The sequence below is a fragment of the Anas platyrhynchos genome, chromosome 33 (assembly GCF_047663525.1).
Source record: "Anas platyrhynchos isolate ZD024472 breed Pekin duck chromosome 33, IASCAAS_PekinDuck_T2T, whole genome shotgun sequence".
Classification (NCBI taxonomy): Eukaryota; Metazoa; Chordata; class Aves; order Anseriformes; family Anatidae; genus Anas; species Anas platyrhynchos.
The window spans coordinates 243267-266837 of record NC_092618.1 but is presented as its reverse complement, the minus strand read 5'-3'; the positions used below and the strand labels follow the sequence as shown (position 1 = coordinate 266837).

Here is a 23571-nt window from a genome sequence, read left to right as displayed (position 1 = left end):
TGGCCGGCAGCATGAGCTGCCTCCGATGGTGGCTGTCCCGTGGCCTTGCCTTGGCCACTGAACCCAGTGCACGCTGCCCCCCACCACAGCCTCCCATAACACGCTGGGAAAGGCTCGCAGCCCTGCCAAGAGGAGGGGACAGAGGGTCTCCTTCCCAAGGCTGTGCTGCTACCTCCCAACCTCTGCTGCTCCGCAGGCCTCTGGGGAAGCTCTCGCCGTGGCTGCAGAGTTTCTGCGACGCAAGGAGCTCAAGCGCTTGGCCCAGACAGAACAGACGTGGAGGATTGGGGAGTGCTTGGTAAGGACCCATCTTGGTTTGCCCCAGCTGGGCAAACATGCCCGGCCAGAGCCTGCTGCCTGCAGCCGCATCCTCGCTCCCTTCCTGCCAGCACAGAGCCCCAGGGGGCTGTTCTGCAGGCCCCTCTGCCCTCCCTGCCCCCAGGATGCTGGAGGAGACCCTGGAGAGGGTGTGCAAGCCCCGTGACCCTGCGTTCTCTCTCTCTCCAGCTGCAGCAGGACAGAGGCAGAGTAGAAGAATACCTGCAGCAGAGCCAGCCCTACCTGCAGGCCACTCAGACCAACTTGCGACTTGAGGCCGTCAGATTCATTGGTGAGCCCAGCCCCTGGGTCCCTCTTGGGGCAGCCTTTGGCAGCCCCAGGCACAGCCCTGTTGCCCCCAGGACCCCCCGACTGGGCCCTTGCTCCAGGGTGCAGGAGGGGGCACAGCCTGGCTGGCCAGGCCAGGGGCTGCGCTGCTGGGAGCGTGCTGGGGAGTGGGGCTCTGATGGGATCTCTGTGCCTAGGTCTTGCTGCGCGCTACTGCGAGGACCAGAGCGAGGAGAAGCTGAATGAAATCCTCAGCGGTGAGTGAGGGCAGTGGGGGGTGTGCTAGGGCTGGGGGGACAGCGGCAGAGGCCCCCGTGCCTTGCCCTGCTCCAGGGAAATGCTTCGGGGCGGAGGAGCAATGCAGCCATAGGAACGAGGGAGAGGAGACGGGGTAGCCCGTGGTGTCAGGGAATGGCCTCCCAGCCTGGAGCTGGGCAGTGCCGCTGAAAGGGTTGAGTGTCCCTGAGGAAGAGTCAGGGGAAAGGGCAGTAAGGCTGACAGAAGGTGGGAGCCTGTTGTAGAGCACGCAACCTGGATGAAGAGGGAGATGAAACTGCCTCTTCCTGGCCTGGGGAAGAGTCGAGTGGGGCTGGCATGGTCTGCAGGGGATGCCTGGGGATCTCTGCAAGGAGTGGGTTTTCATCTCTGCTCTTCTTTCTTTTGCAGCCCTCCAGCCTTTATGTAACGACCCGAATCCCACGGTCCGTTACACGACAGTTCAAACCACCAAGATCCTGACGTCAAGGCGTTACAGAATGTCAGAACTGCTATCTTGACTGCTGTGCTGCTGTTAGCCCCGCAGCAGTCCCCAAAACCCTTTTGTAAATATTACTATAAATCTTTAAATATTACCCATTTTATAAGTATGACTAAATTCAGATCGAGTTGAGACTTCATTTGTAACAAGCCTAACGTTCAGCTCTCCAGGAGTAGACCCAATCTTCCAAGTTCCTGTTATGGGTCCCTTTTCTCCTGACCCATCCTGGAACCTTCAAAGAATTTCTGAATCCCTGGAACCCTCTAAAAGCTTCCGAATCCCTGGCTGTGCCTGTATCTAGAGGTGTCTAGCAAGTGGTTAACCCACCCAGTGCCTCCAAATATTGCTTAGAGGCCCCAGCACCCTCCCAGTGCCCCCCAGTGTTGCCCAGAGCTCCCCAGCACCCTCCCAGTGCCCCCCAGTAATGCCTATGGACCTTCAGCACTCTCTCAGTGCCCCCCCAGTATTGCCCAGAGCCCCCCAGCACCCTCCCAGTGCCCCCGAGTAATGCCTATGGACCTTCAGTACTCTCCCTGTGCCCCCCCAGTATTGCTCAGAGCCCCCCAGCACCCTCCCAGTGCCCCCCAGTGCTGTCTTCAGCCCCCTCAATTCTGTTCCAGTGTGCCCCAGTAATGCCTGGAGACCCCCCCAATTCCCTCCCAGTGACCCTAGCGCTGTCCTGAGTGTCCCCAGTTCCCTCCCAATGCATCCCAGTGTTGCTTAGAGCCCACCAGCACCCTCCCAGTGCCCCCCCCCAGTAATGCCTGCGGATCTTCAGCTCTCTTCCAGCGCCCCCCAGTGTCGCTCAGAGCTTCCCAGCACTCTCCCAGTGCCCTTCAGTAATGCCCAGAGACCTCCTGTAGGCATTACTGGTGGGCACTGGGAGAACACTGAGGGGCTCTAGACAGCAATGTGGGGCACTGGGGTGTTATTGAGGGGCTCTGTGCAGTACTGGGGGGCACTGGGAGAGTACTGGGGGCTCTAGCTACTTCTAGGTGGGTACTGGTGGCTCAGGGGAGCACTGGGAGGGTACTGGGTGGTCTCCAGGCAGTGCTGGGAGGCACTGGGAAGGAATTGGTACGCTCTGGGCATCACTTGGGGATGCTGGGAGGGTACTGGGATGCACTAGATGCGTACACTGGGGACTCTGGGGAGCACTGGGAGGAACTGTGAGCACACTGGGGCACGGGGGCCAGCACTGGGGGTTACTGGGAGGGTACTGGTGACCTCTGGGCAGAACTGGGGGACACTGGGAGGGAGCAGGGGGGTCTCTAGGCATTACTGGGGGTCACTGGGAGGGTGCTTGGGGACTCTGAGCAATACTGGGGGGAACTGGGAGAGAACTGGGGGCACTCAGGACAGAACTAGGGGGCACTGGGAGGGAACCAGGCATCTCCAGACATTACTGAGTGGCACTGGAACAGAACTGGGGGGGCTAAAGACAGCACTGGGGAGCACTGGGAAGGTATTAGGGGTCTCCAGGCATTACTGGGGGCACTGGGAAGGAGCTGGGCATCTTCAGGCATTAGTCATTCAGTCATGCAGATGCCCACGTGCCCAAGAGTCACGCTACTGAAGAACATCAGAACAACGAAGAAGTGGATCGAGCTTCGAAAATCAAAGTGGCTCAGGTGGACCTGGACTGGGAACGTGAGGGTGAGCTGTTTGTAGCCCGATGGGCCCATGAAACATTAGGACATCTGGGGAGGGATGCCACTTACAGATGGGCTCGTGATCGAGGGGTGGACTTGACCATTGAGGCCATCACACAGGTTACCCATGAGTGTGAGACCTGTGCTGCAATCGAGAAAGCCACGAAAGTAAAATCTCCCTGGAACAGGGGGAGATGGCTAGGGTTTCAATATGGTGAGGCCTGGCAGATTGACTATATTGGACCACTCCCAAAAACTCGCTAAGGCAAACGGTACATACTCAGCATGGTAGAAGCAACTACTGGGTGGCTGGAAACGTACCCTGTAAACCACACCACGGCCCGAAACACTGTCTAGGGCCTGGAAAGACAAGTATTGTGGCGTCATGGTACACCAGAGAGAATTGAGTCTGACAATGGGAGTCATTTCTGAAACAATCCTTTTACCTTCTGGGCCAAGAGGCATGGTGTTGAGTGGGTGTAGCACATCCCTTATCAAACGCAAGCTTCTGGGAAGGTTGAGAGGTACCATGGACTGTTAAAAACTATGTAAAAAAAATGATTGTGATTAGTATTGGACTGGCAATGACATCAATGAATATGAAAGGGAAAAAGCAGGGGACTTTTCTGTCACCCTCGCTTAAAATTTCTTTATTGGGATGGATTTAGGACAGCTGTGCTCGGGATGGTTTAGTGGGGACTGTTAGTGTTAGGTCAGAGGTTGGACTCGATCATCTTGAGGTCTCTTCCAACCTAGAAATTCTGTGAAATTCTGTGATTCTCTTACGAGCATTAGGTGCTGGGACGTGGAAACAATGGGACACAAATCTACCAGAAGCCACTTGGCTAGTTAACAATAGGGGGTCTGACAGCCGTGCTGGTCCTGCTGAAACAAAACCCCTACACACTGTGAAAGGAGCTAAAGTTCCCGTAGTGCATGTAGGAAGGTGGATGGGGAAGGCAGTGTGGGTTGCTCCTGCCTCGAGAAAAGGCAAACCCACTCGTGGGATTGTCTTCGCCCAAGGACCGGGTGTGGTGGTTTTACCGTGCTGGGCAGCTAAACCCCATAAACGCTCTCTCACTCCCCCTCCTTTAGATGAGGAGGGGGAGAAGTAAAGCAAAGAACAACTCACGGGTTGAGATAAGGATAATTTAATTAAAGGGAAATAATTATAATAATTAAATAAAGACTACCATGAACTAAACAATTTAACTAAGGGGAAATAAAAAGGGAAAGGGGAAAAGGGAGGGGAAAAGGGAAAATAAAAAGAAGGGAGGAAAACAAACAAACAAAATAAATGAAGGCTATATGGAAGTGCAGAGGAAAGAAATTATTCTCTACTTCCCACAAATGAGCGATGATTGACCACGTCCTTGAAGCAAGGCCTCAACGCACGCAGCCGGTGTTCGAGAGGAGGACCGACGTCTTCTCAACGAGAGCCCACCCCTCCCCTCTTCTTCCTGTTTCCACCTTTTATTGCTGAGTGTGACATCCCATGGTATGGAATATCCCTTTGATCGGTTTAGGTCAGCTGCCCTAGTGATGTTTCTCTCCTCACTTTTCGCCCATCCCCTAGGAGGGTTAGAGAAAGGCCCAATACTGTGCCACTGCTGCTCAGCAGTAGACACAACACTGGTGTGTTAACACTGCTGTTCCAGCTACAAGTGCAGAGTACGGCACTGTATGGGCTGCTGCCGGGAAAGTTACCATCCCAGCCAGACCCAGTACAACCGCCACCCCTTATTCCATAACATTTGTGTCACACTCAGATCCCCATACTTTAGCATACAAGCATTCTCATCATTATTCCTTGTCCTTTAACAGGACAAGGATTTAACAGGACAGGATTAATAGGCAGGTGTATCTTCTCATTCCATAGGTCTTTCTTGGAAAATGTTCATAAGAACTGTTGATGATTAGGTCTTCATCTGCCAAAGTGGCCACTCAAGGCAGGTGGAGTTGGATGTCTGGACACGAGCACCAGCTTAGCTCAAGTCCTTGTTGCACTTCCCGGCTCCTTGCAACGTTGACCTGTCGTTGATCCTACAGCATCTTCCTACAACATCTAACTTAGATTATAGATTAGTTTTCTCTAATCCGGCCCGGTCGGATTCAGAGTACTGAACCAGTCGGACGTTCACCAAAAACACATTAACTGTCTGGGGGTCCGTTCAGACATTCACCAAAAACGCATTAACCGTCTGGGGGTCCATTCAGACATTCACCAAAAACGCATTAACCGTCTGGGGGTCTGGTTAGATTCAGAACACTGAACTATCACAGATAACCACCCTCACCCTAGTTGCACTTAATGAGAGCTATCACAATGCAATCAAGTGTGGGTTATTACAGCAACAGATAATCAGGTTCTTTTGCATTGCCGGTGATGGTGACAGTCTGCAAAAGCAAGCTAGTATGCATGAAATACACAGGTGTTATAGGTGTTACAGGTGTTACAGATGTTATAGATGTTACAGATGTTACAGGTGTTACAGGTGTTACAGGTGTTACAGATGTTACAGGTGTTACAGGTGTTACAGGTGCGCAGCCTAGAAATAAAACTCGTTAAAAGTTCATCATAAACCAGAGTTTAACATACAAACTAATTGTCAGTATAAAACATAATACAGTGAGTATTAACAGAACAATAACAGGGTGAAGCATCTTGTTGAAGATTCCCTTGGCAGCTGGCAACCATCCAAACAAAGTGTCCCACCAACGGTGTCTCTCATCTCTCTTTACTCTTTCCATCACTCGATGTATTTCTTGTGTATCATGATGGACAGTAATCAGTCGTGTCCATTTTCTCGTACTTGTGTCATCATCTGCTTCAGGTCCTCATGTACCAGCAATTTCTTCACCAAGGTAAGGTTCATTCCTATAGGAGTAGGCAGCAGTTCATGAAGCAGAATATAATTAGATGCAATAAGTTGATAAGAAGAGACAGGAACTGAGTATTTAAAATCACATCCTAGAATTTTGGTAAAATTGCAAACACAAACATTAGAGTGATTACTGGTATCTACCACTGTATTATCTACAACTATAGAATCACAATGAGTTCTCATGCAAACGCAACCTTTCCCAATATATACAAGTACAGTTTCAAGGGTTTCATTAGGATGTATCTCAAAGTGGCAAATATTTTGCTCAGTGTCAAGAGAAATGTCTTGAGATTCCAGCGTGTTACTTTCACAGATGAAACCTTTTTGTTCATGCACAATACATGCATTTACATCAATTGTTTGCCACTTTCCTCCCTTTTGATGGGCCCATACTTTACGCTCTTTAGGATAAAGTATAGTTCCATTATGATTGAGTCCTAATGCAATGATTGGATATACATTGTATACAGTGGCATTACTTATAGTAAGTATAAAGGCAACAATTTTATCATTTTCTGCATAATGGGTAAAGTTGACTAATTGCCACCAAGCTTGAAATTCTTTTTCAAATTCTGAAGCATTATCCTAAATCAATTTTCAAATTTCAGTGGGCAAAGTTCCTCCTTCTCCCTCTCTAATAATAGCTGCTGCTACAGCTTGTATCCATAACTGCGCTTGGATGCAACTCAAGGCAAGGGAGGTATTGCCTTGGGCTTTTCCAAGGGCATTTACAATTAATTGATGATCATTTTCCTCAATTTGTTTCCAATGGGGCAAAACATCTGATAGAAGCCATTGATTTGCTCCTAAGGCCAATAAGGATTATTTTATTGGTTTTTCCAGTTTCCTTAGGTCATCTGTAGTAGCAGTTATTCTACTCATTAAGACCTCAGCATCAATGCTATTTAAGATACCTAATCCTGTCCCTAATAACCCAGTTGCATCCCATGGCACGCGCTGAGATTGTTTTGGAGAACGTCCATGTAACCATGCTAACCAGCCGGTGTAGGCAGTTCTCAGAAAGGTGGTACATTGTGAGTTAATTTCAGAGATACTAATGTGCAGCGCTAGCTCTACCCTTTTTAGGGACCAACTAGGGTTAAAGAGAATTTGTTGTTGTCCCACATTTTTAATTATGTAAGGACCTGTGTTGAAGATGGAAGGAGTTAGACCAATGGGAAGCTGAGTCGGTTCGTTTTCAATAATCTGCAGGGGCAGAGGCTTCTTATCCTTTGACCACGAATCCAGACATGGCTTGAAGTTCAGCCATTCTTAGAGAATTGTTCCAACTCCATTCATCTTTTGAAAATATTTTGTTTCCATGTAGAACTAAAGTAGAGAGATTTAGGTCCTTTCTGTTTTGAGATGTTCCAGTGACTGCTATACTGTGACAATACATGGTTAAATGCCATGGTGAAACACCTCAGCTCCAAGCACAGCCACAGTAGCTAAGTTTCCTTTAAGGTCTGTAATTGCGTCAAGGTCAGGGTAAAGCATAGCATCATTAATCCAAACTGTTGATTCGTCATCTTCCAGCTGTCCCTATACAGTTCGCTCAGGGTTCCTGTGAACACAAAAGAAAATAAAATATGCTCGGTTGTATTCAACCGGCAGGGTTAGAAAGAGGGTGAAATAGCAATCTTTGATTTCCCATGCATAGAAATATTTGGGAGTAGTTAGCACTATTGCTACTGTTAGAAACACAGAGGGCTTTCACTATCTCTGCCATGTTTGGAACTGTGGCATTCAAAGGTGTAGTGTTAGCATTTAACTGTCTGTAATCCACTGTAAAATGCCATTGCCTGGTTGGTTTCTTTACTGGCCACACTGGTGAATTGTAAGGTGAATTGGTCCTTTTAATAATGCCTCTTTTTTCCAATTCTGTTATCACCCCGTCAATCCCCATAAGTGCTGCTGCTGACAACAGATACTGCCCGATCATTAATGATTTTAGAGGGGATAGGGGTATGGATGTTTGTAACAGGCTCAGTCTCATGGTGCCTGAATCCCTTTGATGTGTCGCGAAACTCCACACAGTTCCATCAGGGAGTTTCCACATACAACCATGCAGTCTGTCAAATCCTAAAATATTAGTGTATGCAGCACCAACTAATACTTCTACCCTGGTTAATTTTTGTTCCTCTGGCAACCAGAGTGAAATTTTTACAGTGGGGCACTGTTTTTCCACACCATTGATTCCCGTGAATTTAACCCTGCATTGACCAGGTGTTATGCTCAGGGTTTGTGCTGTCTCATGTGTAATTACTGACATTTGGGTCCTGGTATCAATAAGAAAATTTACCAATATTTTTGGGGGTTCAACAGGAATAGCGATAATAGGGTCAGAGTGTTCATTAGAGAGCCATTGAATTGCTAATGCCCGCTGAGCAGGGTGGCTCATTGCCCTCCCCGGGGATAAGAGTTTTTTGCCGACACAACTCACCTCGTTCCCTATTAGGTTTCAACCTCTCTTTGAATTTGGGATATCTGGGATTTTTAGTGTGGATTTGGCGGACTCGCCGAGAGTGGTCTTGGGATTTAATACTGGATGAATTAATCCAGCCCATTCGGTGTCCGTACTTATCTATGTCTTGTACCAATTCACTCCAGGTGGGAATAGGGGAGTTAGGATTTCGCCTACAACCACTATCATCATCCCTACAAGCAGCTAGTATGTGATCTTGGGTGTTTGCTACAAACATCTTAAGACAATCAGGGAGTCCACAGATGAGGGGTTAACCGAACCGGATCAATAGGAGCTAACATCGGGAATTTCCTAAATTCATCTCTTTCATATATCGCTTGAATACAGGCTGCTTTCTGTACTGCTACAGCCAGGTCATCTCCTGGTGTGGTGGTTAAAAATACTCCAGGTCTCCAAAAGCCTCCTACCTCTTCCTTACACAACATCATTCGATCTCCTCCTTTAAGAGAAACTCGACACACATACTCAACTTCTGATTCCCCTGACCGCCTTGAGAACTTCTCCTGTATTTTAACCAACTCTGCTGGTGGCAACGGAATTGTTTGCACAGTAGTGCGGATTTCATCATTATCATCAATAGTAGTCTCAGTCTTAACCAAAGGTCTCAAGGAAATGGATTGGGGTTCAGAATCAGAAATCTCTTCAACACCATCATCACTGTCAGACCAGAAATCACTGTCCCAGCTTTCAGGTTCTACACTATGCAGCCCTCCACGAATCTGTATGACCGGAGTGCAAGGCTGTACTTTGTTTAACAGATGACTAACCCTCTCCAGCAATTGTTTAAGATGATTATCCTCATGCACAAGTTTATCATTTTCACTCACAAGTTTGTCATTTTCATCCAAAAGTTTATCCACTCTGATTCCTAATGTTTTTCCCGTCTCCCTTTCAAAGGCCAATGATGACTTCAACACCTCAATCTCTGATTTCACAGAATCACACCGAATCACAGAATCTCTAGGTTGGAAGAGACCTCAAGATCATCGAGTCCAACCTCTAACCTAACACTAACAGTCCCCACTAAACCATACCCCTAAGTTCTACATCTAAACGTCTTTTGAAGACTTCCAGGGATGGTGACTCCACCACCTCCCTGGGCATCCCGTTCCAGTGCCTAACAACCCTTTCAGTAAAGAAATTCTTCCTAACATCTAACCTAAAACTCCCCTGGCGTAACTTTAGCCCATTCCCCCTCGTCCTGTCACCAGGCACATGGGAGAACAGGCCAACCCCCACCTCGCTACAGCCTCCTTTAATGTACTTATACAGAGCAATAAGGTCACCCCTGAGCCTCCTCTTCTCTAGGCTGAACAAGCCCAGCTCCTTCAGCCGCTCCTCATAGGACTTGTTCTCCAAGCCCCTCACCAGCTTCGTCGCCCTTCTTTGGACCCGCTCAAGCACCTCGATGTCCTTCTTGGAGCGAGGGGCCCAAAACTGAACACAGTACTCGAGGTGCGGCCTCACCAGAGCCGAGTACAGGGGGACAATCACTTCCCTAGTGCTGCTGGCCACACTGTTTCTGATACAAGCCAGGATGCCGTTGGCCTTCTTGGCCACCTGAGCACACTGCTGCCTCATATTCAGCCGACTGTCCACCATCACTCCCAGGTCCTTCTCTGCCTGGCAGCTCTCCAACCATTCCTCTCCCAGCCTGTAGCTCTGCTTGGGGTTATTGCGCCCCAGGTGCAGGACCCGGCACTTGGCCTTGTTGAACTTCATGCAGTTGACCTCAGCCCATCGGTGCAGCCTATCCAGATCCTCCTGCAGAGCCTTCCTACCCTCGAGCAGATCGACACACGCACCTAGCTTGGTGTCATCTGCAAACTTACTGAGGGTGCACTCAATGCCCTCGTCCAGATCATTGATGAAGATATTAAAGAGGACCGGCCCCAGCACCGAGCCCTGGGGGACGCCACTAGTGACTGGGCTCCAACTGGACTTGGCTCCATTTACCACAACTCTTTGGGCCCGGCTATCCACCCAGTTTCTAACCCAATGAAGCGTGCGCCAGTCCAAGCCAAGAGCAGCCAGTTTCTTGAGGAGAATGCTGTGGGAGACGGTGTCAAAAGCCTTGCTGAAGTCAAGGTAGACCACATCCACAGCCTTTCCCTCATCCACCCAGCGCGTCACTTTGTCACTTTGTCTGCCCTCCGGCCCTTCTTGTAGATGGGCGTCATGTTTGCTAGCCGCCAGTCAGCTGGGACCTCCCCCGATAGCCAGGACTGCTGATAAATGATGGTTAGGGGCTTGGCCAGCTCCTCTGCCAGTTCTCTCAGTACCCTTGGGTGGATCCCATCCGGCCCCATCGACTTGTGCACATCCAAGTGCCGTACCAGGTCACCAACCAGTTCTTCGTGGATAGTGAGGGCCACATCCTGCTCCCCGTCCCCTTCCACCAGTTCTGGGTACTGGGTATCCAGAGAGCAACCGGTATTGCTGCTAAAGACTGAGGCAAAGAAGGCATTCAGCACCTCCGCCTTTTCCTCATCTCTTGTAACTAAGTTTCCCCCCGCATCCAGGAAAGGATGGAGATTCTCCCTAGTCCTCCTTTTTGTGTTGATGTATTTATAAAAGCGTTTTTTGTTATCTTTAACAGCAGTAGCCAGATTGAGCTCCAGATGAGCTTTGGCCTTCCTAATCTTGTCCCTGCACAGCCTCGCTACATCCTTATAGTCCTCCCTAGTGGCCTGCCCAATTTTCCAAAGATTATAAACCCTCTTTTTTCTCCTAAGCTCAAGCCACAATTCTCTGTTGAGCCAGGCTGGTCTTCTTCCCCGCTGGCTCATCTTTGGGCGCATGGGAATAGACTGCTCCTGTGCCATTAGGATTTGCCTCTTAAAGAGCGCCCAGCCTTTCTGGACCCCTCTGCCCTTCAGAACCGCCTCCCATGGGACTCCACCAACTAGTGTCCTGAGCAGCCCAAAGTCAGCCCTCCGAAAGTCCAGTACAGTGGTTTTACTGGTTCCCTTCCTGGCCTCGCCAAGAATAGTGAACTCCACCATTTCGTGGTCACTCTGCCCAAGACTGCTCCCGACAATCACATCCTCCACCAGTCCTTCTCTGTTTGTGAAGAGAAGGTCTAGCAGGGCACCACCGCTGGTAGGTTCACTAATCAGCTGCGTCAGGAAGCTATCTTCCACACTCTCCAGAAACCTCCTAGACTGCTTTCTCTGGGCTGTGTTGTGCTTCCAGGATATGTCAGGGAAGTTGAAGTCCCTCACGAGTACAAGCGCTGACGATTTCGCAACTTCTGTCAGCTGCCTGTAGAACTCCTCATCCGTCTCCTCATCCTGGTTCGACGGTCTATAGCAGACCCCGACCAGGACACTAGCCTTGTTGTCCCTGCCGATCCTAACCCAAAGGGACTCGACCTTGTCATTCCTAGCCTCGAGTTCTACAACATGGAAAGACTCTCTAATATAGAGAGCCACACCGCCACCCCTTCTGTGCTGCCTGTCCCTTCTGAAGAGCCTATAGCCAGGCATCGCAGCACTCCAGTCATGAGACTGGTCCCACCACGTTTCCGTGATGGCAACCAAGTCGTAGCCTGCCCGCTGCACGATGGCTTCCAGCTCCTCCTATTTGTTACCCATGCTGCGTGCATTGGTGTAGATGCACTTCAGCTGGGCCTTTACCTTATCCTCCGGCCTTGCCATTGCTCCTCCTGGCACAGCCCCAACAGTCCTTGCTTCAGCCCCATCCCCCTTCTTACCTAGTCTAAAGCCCTATCATTGAGCCCTGCCAGCTCCTGGCCCAGGATCCTTTTTCCCCTAAAGGATAGGGACCCGTCTACAGCCATCAGACCAGGTGCTGAGTAAACTGCCCCATGGTCAAAAAACCCAAGATTTCTGCGTAGGCACCAGCCCCGGAGCCACGTGTTTAACAGGTGGGCTTTCCTTGTCCTCTCCGTACCCCTCCCTGTCAACGTAGGGATGGACGAAAACACTACCTGCACTCCTGCTCCGTCCACTAACCGTCCCAGCCCCCTAAAGTCTCTTTTGATAGCCTTCAGGCTTCTGTCATCAATGTCATCACTGCCCGCCTGGACTATCAGGAGAGGATAATAATCAGAGGGGCGTACCAGGTTGGGGAGCTTCCTGGCAACGTCCCTGACCCTGGCCCCAGGGAGGCAGCAGACTTCCCTACGGGTAGGGTCAGGCCGACAAATAGGGCCCTCTGTCCCCCTAAGGATAGAGTCTCCCATGACAATCACCCTTCTTTCTTTCTTGGTGGAGGCAGTCCTGATGCGTGGAGTCGACCTCCTCGCCCTAGGCATCCTCCTGGGAACACTTTCTATCTCTTCCTCAGTTGGTGGTCTCTCAATCTCCAGGGCCTCAAACCTGTTTCGTAAGGGCACCTGGGAAGGTGGGGCCGGAAGGGGAGGGCATCGCCTGCCCTGTCGCGCAGGGACCTGTCTCCACTCCTCCTCAACTCCCAGATCCCCTCCCTCTGCCCGACGGCGACAGGGCAGGGGGTCCACCCCCGTTTGGGGTGTCTCACCCCGGTACCTCTCCTTGAGGCCCTGCAGGGAGTTGCTCCAGAAGTCTATCTCCCGCTCACACTCCCTGATGGCCCTCAGCCTCTCCACCTCCTCCTTGAGCTCTGCCACCATTTCAAAGCTGTATGTTCCGCATCAGAGATCAGTTTGGGAGCAGGAGTTTCCTTAGCTTTTTGCCGAGCACAAGACAAACAGGCTCCTAACACAGCACAAATCACACCTTTACCCTTTCTTTGACCAGTCTTTTGTGAAGCCTGACACTGCTCAATGCGCTCTACCACTTTCTCCTCATCTTTCCAAAACTTTTGGGAAAACTCCTTGTAGTGGGTTTACGTGGCAAGGTTTTGGTAGCAGGGAGCCATAGGGGTGGTTTCTGTGAGAAAGATCTAGAAGCTGCCCCATGTTTGGGAAGGGCCCCATTGTTTTCCAGATCTGAGCCAATAAGCCATGTTGTTTTGCGCCTCTGTGGCCAAGGTCAGTGAAGAAGGAGGGGGAGAGGTGCTCCAGGCGCCGGAGAAGAAGTCCCCTGCGGCCTGTGGTGAGGACCTTGGTGAAGCAGGATGTCCCCCTGCAGCCCATGGAGCACCACGGCGGAGCAGGGTTCCACGCTGCAGCGTGTGGAGGAGACCACGGTGGAGCAGGTGGCCCTGCACCGATGGAGGCTGCCGCCTGTGGAAGACCCCTGCCGGAGCAGATTCTGGGCCACACCTGTAGCCCATGGAGAGGAGACCACGCAGGAGCAGGTGACCTGGCAGGAGCTGCTGCCCGTGGGGGAGCCAGGTTGGAGCAGTCTGCTCCTGAGGGATGGACCCCGTGCTACGGACCCATATCTGGAGCAGTTCTGGAAGAGCTGCTGCCTGTGGGAAGCCCACGCCGGATCAGTTCATCAAGGACTGTATCCCGTAGGTGGGACCCCACAGCACAGGGGACGAGAGTGACCGAGAAAGAGTGGCAGAGAAGAAGTGCTGTAGACTGACCATAACCCCCATTCCCCCGTTCCCCTGCGCCGCTCGGGGGGAGGAGGTGGAAGAGGGTGGATAGGGGGGAAGGTGCTTTTGGTTTCTTTCCTTTGTTTCTCACTTCTCTAGCTTGTTAGTAATGAGCAATAAATCTTACTATCTGTCTTCTTATGCTGAGTCTGGTTTGCCCGTTACAATAATTATTGCGTGATTTTCTCGTCCTTATCTCAATCCTTGAGCCCTTTTCACATATTTTCTCCCCATTCCTCTTTGAGGAGGGGGAGTGAGAGAGCGGCTGTGGTGGAGCTCGGCTGCCCACTCGAGCGGAACCACGACAGTCCTTCCCTGCCTGGGAAGGGGCACATTTGTATTTTTGCAGTAGTTTATCCATAGCAATCCTGCTGACTACACCAATTTTACTGTCGCGTTAAGGGGTTTAGCTGATTAACCGTTACGGGCCCGATCGGATTCAGAGTACTGAACCAGTCGGACATTCACCAAAAACACATTAACTGTCTGGGGGTCCAGTCAGACATTCACCAAAAACGCATTAACCGTCTGGGGGTCTGGTTAGATTCAGAACACTGAACTATCACGGATAACCACCCTCACCCTAGTTGCACTTAATGAGAGCTATCACAATGCAATCAAGTACGGTTTATTACAGCAACAGATAATCAGGTTCTTTTGGATTGCCGATGATAGTGACTATCTGCAAAAGCAAGCTAGTATGCATGAAATATACAGGTATTATAGGTGTTAGAGGTGTTACAGATGTTATAGATGTTACAGGTGTTACAGGTGTTACAGGTGCGCAGCCTAGAAATAAAACTCGTTAAAAAGATCAAAGACTCTATAGAGATTTATAAGCAAGTATTCAGATCTCACCCAAAGGCGTCCCAATTGGGGGGAAGAGAGGCCCAGCCCGTCGACTGATCCCAGGAGTCAGGAGGTCCTAAGGATGTTGTATGTCCTCGGGATGGTATCTCCCCTGACGGTGGTATCTTCCCTGCCATCCCCTCTCTCTTGGGCCAATTTATATTATTTTCTATCTTTTAGGTGGAGCTTGAGTGGCTCTAGTCAAGCATATCTTAGTTATGATTGGTGTAAAGTTTTCCCATCTCTGTTTAAAGTAATAGGCTCCGAGAAATTCAAAGCGCATGCTCAGTGAAGGGTGGTCGCACCTTGGAGGCAGGTAGCTTTTGGGATGGAGGTGTGTTTTGGTATTATAATGATATTATAATGAGCAAAAAGTACACTAGGGTACAGCATTTGTCAAAACATGACAGGTCTTTGGCTTAGGGTGGCAAAAAGTGCAGCTTTGTGCACAAGAACAATCGAGGCCCCACCTGATTACAGAGCCCAGCTGTGGTGTCTCCACTCCACTCTACGCTCCGTGCTGTTCCTTAGGGCTAGCACACCAAGTTTCCCCAGCGCGATAGCATCTAAGGTTGGGAGCCTAGGGAATAATGCAGTTATGCCCTACCCTGAATGCCTCTTCAATGCTGTACCTTTTCCTTAAAAATGTGAATGTTAGTTTTATTTTCCTAGTTACTTCAGGCAATTACACCACAACACGTCAGCCCCTGTAACAGATCCATAGCCTGTCCAAAGCCACTCCAAACACTGCAAAAGGCCCTGCAGGCACTCCAGCTCCTGAAGTGGGCCCAAAGTTAAACCAACCCCTGTGGCAGGCCCTGTCACTACTCCAAAACCTGCAATAGACCCTGCAGCCATTCCAACTAATCCCAAAATCCCTGCAGACAGAACAACTCCTGTGTTGGGCCCTGCAGACACTCCTGCCCCTGCAGCCACTCCTGCCCCTGCGATGAGCTCCATGGCTGGGCCAGAGAACCAACTTGTGCCAGTATCGGTTGCCTCTTCATGCAAGAGTAAACAATGGGTGTGAAAATCAGTTTTTCTTAAGAAAGGAAAGAAACTCCTACCCAGACAAGAAAGGGGGAAGAAGAAGATGAGGAAGATTTCCTCAAAGTTGTGCCATCATGGAAGCAGGAGGACAAAGAAGCAGAGGTCATATAAGCATCAGAAACCACCAATTCCTATCCTAGGATAAGCTACAAGATATGGGGACAGATTTCATCTATCATCTCGGTGAGCACATTGTCACTTGGCTGCACCAGTGCTCCAAGAAAGGGGTCAATAGCCTGGAATTAAAGGGCAGGGAAGCAAAGCTGCTGGGATCCCCGTCTAGGGAAAGACTGGCTGACAAAACAATTGGAAAAGGGGAAAAAAGAACTTACTCCTGTTAACATTAAGGAAAGGTCTCCCTTCAAGAAAAATCTTGTCAACCAGGCAAGTGGACCACCATGCAGAGGGGTATCCGGTACCTGAGGGAATTAGCCATGCTGAAGGTGATTAGTAGAAACCTAGACAATGAGCAGCTATCCAAAGATGCAGATGAAGTCATGTGCACATGACCCATGTGGCAGAAGTTTTTACAGAGCGCACCATCATCTTGTGCTAACTTGTTGGTAGTAATGAGCTGGAAAGACCAAGAGAAACCCATGGTGGATGAATTGGCTAGACAACTCTGGCATTACAAAGAAAGTCTCTGTTCTTCCCTATGGGCCTGCATCCTGTCTAGAGAGAAACTTTCCCAAGAGGTCCAAGAACTACAAGAGAATACATCTTCCTCCCCACCTGCACGAACCAATAGCTCAGCTATTAGGTGTAAGCATCCCTCTGCTCAATAAAGTTGATATAGTGGGTGCATACTACATGTCACCCTATGGTTTTGACTGTGTGACCATGAAGAGGCCATGAGAAAACGGGATGCAAAAATCTACCCTACCTCCACCCTAGAGGCATAGATGCATGAGGCACAAGGAAAAACATTGGCAAAAAGCGGTTCTTCTGAGAAAATTGCTGCTCCAGTTTCTAGTCAGCAGTCCTCCAAACTAGAGGTTGGACTTAGAGGTTGGACTCGATGATCTTGAGGTCTCTTCCAACCTAGAAATTCTGTGTGAAATAGAATAATGAATACCATGATCTAGAAAGGCCTGACCTCAAGCCAGAAGGAAGATGGGGGCAATTGGGTGTATTGGACTTTGAGCCTGGCACATCACACCCACAGAAGAATCAGGTTCTAGTGGACAGTGTACTGTAATGCCATCAAGCTACAAAGGGCCAGAACCCATTTGCATTTCTTGAATGACAGGGGGGTCCCAAGAGTTAACTGCATTAGAGGCTGAAGTGAGTCTAACTGTGTGGAAGAAGAGTGGCAAAATCACCCCACTGAGACTGGCCCAGATGCTCTGTGAATACTTGGCCTAGACTACTTCAGGAGCGGGTATTTCAAAGATACAAAAGTTTACTGGATGGACTCCGGACATAACTGCCTTGCAGACAGAGGATATCAAACATTTGTCCACCTTGCTCACTCTCTGTCCTGGTTTTAGCTAGGATAGAGTTGGTTTTCCTCCTAGTAGCTGGTAGGGTGCTATGTTCTGGATCTAGGAGAAGAATGTTGATAACACACTGATGCTTTGGTTGTTGCAGAGCAGTGCTTACACTGAGCCAAGGACTTTCCAGCTTCTCACTCTGTCCTGCTAGCAGGCAGGCTGGGAGTGCAGCAGGAGCTGGGAGGGGACAAACCCAGGACAGCTGATCCAAGCTGGCCAAAGTGGTATTCCGTCCCACCTGATGTCATGCTGAATAATATATAAGGGGTGGCTAGCCGGGGTGGTGGGGCTGGCTGCTCGGGGTTAGGCTGGGCATCTGTGAGTGGTGCGCAACTGCATTGTGCATCACTAGTTTCGTACACAGGATTAGTAGTAGTACTATTATCATCATTATTGTTGTTGTTGTTATTATTATTATTATTATTTTCCTGTCTTAATAAACTGTCTTTACTCACAGGCTTCAGTTTTCTCGTTTCTCTCCCCCATCCCAGAGAAGGAGGGAGGAGGGTGAGCAAACAGCTGTGTGGTGTTTAGCTGCCGGCTGGTTTAAACCACAACCCCCTATTTCATCGAAGTTTGCAGACACCCATCTCAGTACACCACCTTGCTCTTATCCCAGCATTTCCATCATTTCACCAATGTCTCATCAACCCTCACCAGCTGTTCCTTGAAACTCAAAACCAGGGTCTTATCACTTACTACAAATTGGGTGAGCTCTGGCAACACAGCAGTATACTCTGAGGGACAATTCTCACTCCTTGTGGCCAGAGACAACCTTCCAAGGTGCACTTTGTAGCAGTTTTTTTTTCTCTCCTGCTCTTTCCTACTATGAAAGAAAGCTCCATCAGGGTGGAAACCACTCCTAAAGCAGGCATCGCAACCCATCAGCCTTCTTGAGGCCTGTCAGCCAACCAGACAGAAGTCGCCTCACCAGCATCGTCCAAGCCATGGGCCTGCCGCTGGCCTTGCAGCTTCTTGGCTAGACACACACAAGCCTTGTGCCTGCTGCAGTCCAGTCATGGACTCAAGCAGAGGGGTCAGGACAATCCATATGTGGGCCTTCTTTCTGTCTGGGTCCTCCTGGGTATGGAGGCAGAGAGGATCCCACAGTCAGCATGCCAGCCAGGTGCCTTCTGCTGGCCTACCAGGGCTGCTGGCAGATGTCAGCCAAAAAGTACAGATCCCAGTTAGAAGTCAAGGGTGACCTGTCAACTACTTCGGACAGAAGTGACCTTAGAGTCCCTTTCGGTGACACGTTCCTGCTGCTGCCCTATCAACTGCAGAAACAGAAGTGACCTCACAGTCATTTCCATAGTCACATTCCTTCTGCTGGTGCAGGAGAGCCTAAGGCAGAGCTGAGCTCCTCAGAGCATTCCTACCCGTCTCTTCTTTGTGGTCCACAATGTGATCAGATCCATGGCCCCTCACATTCATCTTTGAATGCCATGTGACTGCACAGCAATCTCAAATTTCTGCCCTGCCCCAAACGGCCAAAGCATAAGTTGAGGGTTAGGACATGGGTTGGAAGTGAGGAGGTTAAAGCACAGGAACAGGATCTTAGGATGTTAATTATTCATGTATGCGGTTGGGTCTCACCTTTCTGGGGTAGAGATTAAGCAAATGTTTAATGGTAGGATTTGTTGTTCTGCTTGGGGTGTCAGGTCTGTGGTTAGGTTATGTAAAAGCTCTTTGCTGTAGGGTTTTGTTTAGGGTATTTCTGCCAAGCACTGTAGGTTTTAACAGAGCATTTTAATGCTAGTGTTAAGGGCAGGGATCAGGGTGAGCAAGAGCGTAAAGGTAAGGGAAAGGGGCTATCGGCTGAGTTTTGTTTCAAGGGATAGTTTGAGGTCAGGATTACAGTTGTGGAGCCCTGTCAGGGACTGGAGTAGCATTTAGGTTTAGGGATAAAGATTACACATTAAAATAGGGGAAGGGCTTCACATGACTGTTTTAAGACTGTTTTACAGCAGGATCTACTTTACCTGAACCCTCTTACCTTTTCAAAATCATTAATTTTTGCTGGCCAAGCTCCTCTTCCCTACCCCAAATCTCATCTTTCTCATGGCCAGCCTTCTCCTGAACTCCCTGTATCAGTAATCTGTTTGGGAGCAGGATTCTCATGACATTCATAATCTCGGGGTATCTGTCTCACCTCTGTTGGCTACTCTGTTCTTGAGAAAGAAGCAGCTCCTAAGCCAGCATGGAGCACTCTGCACAGCGTGCCCAGCAGGTCTGCACCACTACAAACTTATGTGTCCTGCCTACAAGTTTTGGTTCAAGAATGGCTCCTATGTTTCCAGAGTAATTTTTCCCAAGTCCTCATGTATGCTCCGGTTTCCCCCGGGCATCTTGGAGGCAGCATCCCCCTCTGTGTAGAAAACTGAAAGCAGTCCTGAAGGATGACTTTAGGCAAAAGCTGACACCTCTGTCATTACAACCCCTGTCCAAGACCTCTTCCCCTATGGGTCCTACCCAATACTTAGGAGGAGTGGATTTCACAAACTGTGTGCAAAACAGGTGCCTTCTGCTGCCCTATCATGGACCCCGGCAGATGTGAGCCTAAAGGCACTGATCCCAGCCAGGAGTCAAGGGGTGACCTGTCACCTACTTCAGAAAGAGCTCAACACACAATCCACTTTAGAGACATTGACTTAGGAACAGATGAGGAATTTCTGAGGCAATACATACCTCATAATACCATACCTTCAAAACACACCCTTTTTGGGCCAGAATCTGATCAGGTAGATATGAGCTGGTTGTGACCCTTCAAGCCCGTGGCACTGCTGCTGGACTCCCAGACCCTCTGATGCCTGTGAGCCAGTTCCATGTCAGTCCTGGGAGGTGCTAGGGCAGGAGTGACCCTTCAGAAGGGGCTTTGGGCTTCCTCAATTGTCCTGGTGCTTATTAGCACCTTCCTGGCTCCTTCCAGAACTCAGAGGGAGCCTTCTTGTCCATCATGAGTCCCTGTACTGGTTCTGGCTTGGACAGAGTTACTCACAGAATCACAGAATCACAGAATTTCTACATTGGAAGAGACCTCAAGATCATCGAGTCCAACCTCTGACCTAACGCTAACAGTCCCCACTAAACCATATCCCTCAGCTCTACATCTAAACGTCTTTTAAAGACTTCCAGGGATGGTGACTCCACCACTTCCCTGGGCAGCCTGTTCCAATGTCTAACAACCCTTTCGGTAAAGAAGTTCTTCCTAAGATCCAACCTCAAACTCCCCTGGTACAACTTAAGCCCATTCCCCCTCGTCCTGTCACCAGGCACGTGGGAGAACAGACCAACCCCCACCTCGCTACAGCCTCCTTTAAGGTATCTGTAGAGAGCAATAAGGTCGCCCCTGAGCCTCCTTTTCTCCAGGCTGAACAAGCCCAGCTCCTTCAGCTGCTCCTCGTAGGACTTGTTCTCCAGGCCCCTCACCAGCTTTGTTGCCCTTCTCTGGACTCTCTCCAGCACCTCCATATCCTTCTTGTAGCGACGGGCCCAAATTGAACAGAGTACTTGAGGTGCGGACTCACCAGAGCCGAGTACAGGGGGACAATCACTTCCCTAGTGCTGCTGGCCACACTGTTTCTTATACAAGCCAGGATGCCGTTGGCCTTCTTGGCCACCTGAGCACACTGCTGCCTCATATTCAGCCGACTGTCCACCATCACTCCCAGGTCCTTCTCTGCCTGGCAGCTCTCCAACCACTCATCTCCCAGCCTGTAGCTCTGCTTGGGGTTATTGCGCCCCAGGTGCAGGACCCGGCACTTGGCCTTGTTGAACTTCATGCAGTTGACCTCAGCCCATCGGTGCAGCCTATCCAGATCCTCCTGCAGAGCCTTCCTACCCTCGAGCAGATCGACACACACACCTAGCTTGGTGTCATCTGCAAACTTACTGAGGGTGCACTCAATGCCCTCGTCCAGATCATTGATGAAGATATTAAAGAGGACCGGCCCCAGCACCGAGCCCTGGGGGACGCCACTAGTGACTGGGCTCCAACTGGACTTGACTCCATTCACCACTACTCTTTGGGCCCGGCTATCCAGCCAGTTTCTAACCCAACGAAGCATGCGCCAGTCCAAGCCAAGAGTAGCCAGTTTCTTGAGGAGAATGCTGTGGGAGACGGTGTCAAAAGCCTTGCTGAAGTCAAGGTAGACCACATCCACAGCCTTTCCCTCATCCACCCAGCGCGTCACTTTGTCGTAGAAGGAGATCAGGTTCGTCAAGCAGGACCTGCCTTTCATAAACCCATGCTGACTGGGCCTGATCGCCTGTTTGCCCTGCAAGTGCTGCATGATGACTCTCAAGAGAATCTGCTCCATGAGCTTCCCAGGCACTGAAGACAAACTGACAGGCCTGTAGTTTCCCGGATCTGCCCTCCGGCCCTTCTTGTAGATGGGCGTCATGTTTGCTAGCCGCCAGTCAACTGGGACCTCCCCCAGTAGCCAGGACTGCTGATAAATGATGGTTAGGGGCTTGGCCAGCTCCTCTGCCAGTTCTCTCAGTACCCATGAGATGGTCCTATTGTTATGTGTCTTGCATGTGTTTCAGCTTTTGTTTAAGGATAAACAACTATTTAAGAATGCCCTCCAGATACCTGCCCCAAGGCAGAAGAGTTAGAAATGGCAGGGAGTGTGGGAGGATATGGGCAGGCACCTAGAGCAGAGGGCACCTACATTGCTTTGGAACTTCACTCCTGAACAAGTGCGGAATCCTTAAAACTGTAGAAATGCTTGAAAAGGAGATGTTTTCACCTTGGCAATTCCAAAGGGATGCAAATCGCTTCAATATGCTGGGACTTGGTCTGTGCTTACTGAGCCTCAGTCAGTGCCACTCCAAGCACTGACAGGCCCTGCAGGTGTTGGAGTACACCTCTGGCATATCCTGCAGCCACTCCAGCTCCTGTGACAGGTCTAGTCTGGGATTAGACCAGACCTGTGGGGTTAGACCACAGGTCTGGTCTAATCCCAGACTAGACCAGACACCACAGGTCTGGTCTTGCTAGGCCAGAGCAACAACCTGTGCCAGTATCAGTTGCCTCTATATGCAGGAGAAAACAATGGATGTGAAAATCCAGCTCCTTAGAATGGCAGAGAACTACTACCCAGAAATGAAAGGAGGAAGAAGAATGTTGATCTGTGAAACCTTGACATAGACTTCCCCACGAGAGGCTACTTCAAAGATCCAAAAGGCACAGGTGGGGTTTTGGGGTAGCTGCCGTGGAGACAGGATATTAAAGAGCTGTCTACCTTGCCCAGCCTCTGGGAGGACAATTCCATTTCCAGAGTTGTTGAAGGTCAAAGAAGAGCAGATGCAGATGGTTACCACAGTGTTCTACCAGCATGTCCCCAGGCTGGACATCAGTCAATCATGAGCAATTGCACTGTGCATAACTTGCTTTGTACATAACAAAAATAATAATAATAATTACTATTATAGTTATTTCTTTTACCTTTCAGTCCTTTAAACTGCCCTTATCTCAACACATAAGCATCTGGGGGGGTTGGTGTGAGCCAACAGCTGTGTGGTGCTGAGTTGCCCGCCAGGTTAAAGCAGAATATGTTTGACAACCACACTCTAATAACACAAATCACACTTGTAAAAGTCATCTCTCCTGTGTTCAGAGAAAGGCAGTCAGTGACGAATTTGGTCTGCTTCAAGCACCACACCCCAGGAGAGACCCTGCTGCCTTCAGGAGGTGTCAGCCCTGAGGCCTTGGGAGACACCTCGAGGGAGCACAATGGCACAGAGCAAGCAATGTCATGGTCGGGTGCTGTGCTGCTGAGCTGGGCCGGGCTCCTGGGAGCTGGGGTTGCTCGTGGCAAGCGGGCAGAGCTGCAGAGAGAGCTCTGTCCAGGAGCAGCTCCTCTGCACAGTGCAGCAGGGCTGGGAGCTCTGACCACAGGTGACACGGGGAGTAGAGAGCAGGAGAGAGGCACTGGAGGCAGTGAGGAGAGCCACAGAGGGCAGCGAGTGGCAGGACATACCTGCAGACTCTTTACATCATGAGTCTCTGGCAGCAGGGCAATGCAGGTGGGGTTGCCAAAGGGGTCTTCTACAGCTGGCACATCCGACGGCTGATAGCATCTGTCAGGATGACTTTTACTCTACATTTAATGTGGAGTAGAAGAAGTTGTAGACAGTGGCATTTATAAAAGGGAATTTCCAGAGGAAGACTGGGTCTTGGTTTACCTGAAGAGGAAAGCTTTTTTGGATTCTGTGCTTTCAGATTCTTGCAGTGGAGGGGAATCTGAGTGAGTCTGAGCACACAGCTTTTGGGATGGGGTGTGTGAGCAAAGACAGGGAG

The 23571-nt window shown here is 50.0% G+C and overlaps 2 long non-coding RNA genes across 2 annotated transcripts; one reads left to right on the top strand and one right to left on the bottom strand.

Moving 5' to 3' along the window:
* Window positions 1-158: 158 nt before the first annotated feature.
* Window positions 159-1464, top strand: LOC140000388 (uncharacterized). Its single transcript, XR_011805528.1, has 3 exons — window positions 159-610; window positions 804-863; window positions 1273-1464. It is a non-coding gene; the product is annotated as an uncharacterized lncRNA (long non-coding RNA).
* Window positions 1465-6343: 4879 nt separating this feature from the next.
* Window positions 6344-17618, bottom strand: LOC140000307 (uncharacterized). The gene is made up of 2 exons (XR_011805476.1): window positions 14734-17618; window positions 6344-7464 (listed from the first exon to the last, which is right to left on the bottom strand). It is a non-coding gene; the product is annotated as an uncharacterized lncRNA (long non-coding RNA).
* Between the last annotated feature and the right edge of the window lie 5953 nt (window positions 17619-23571).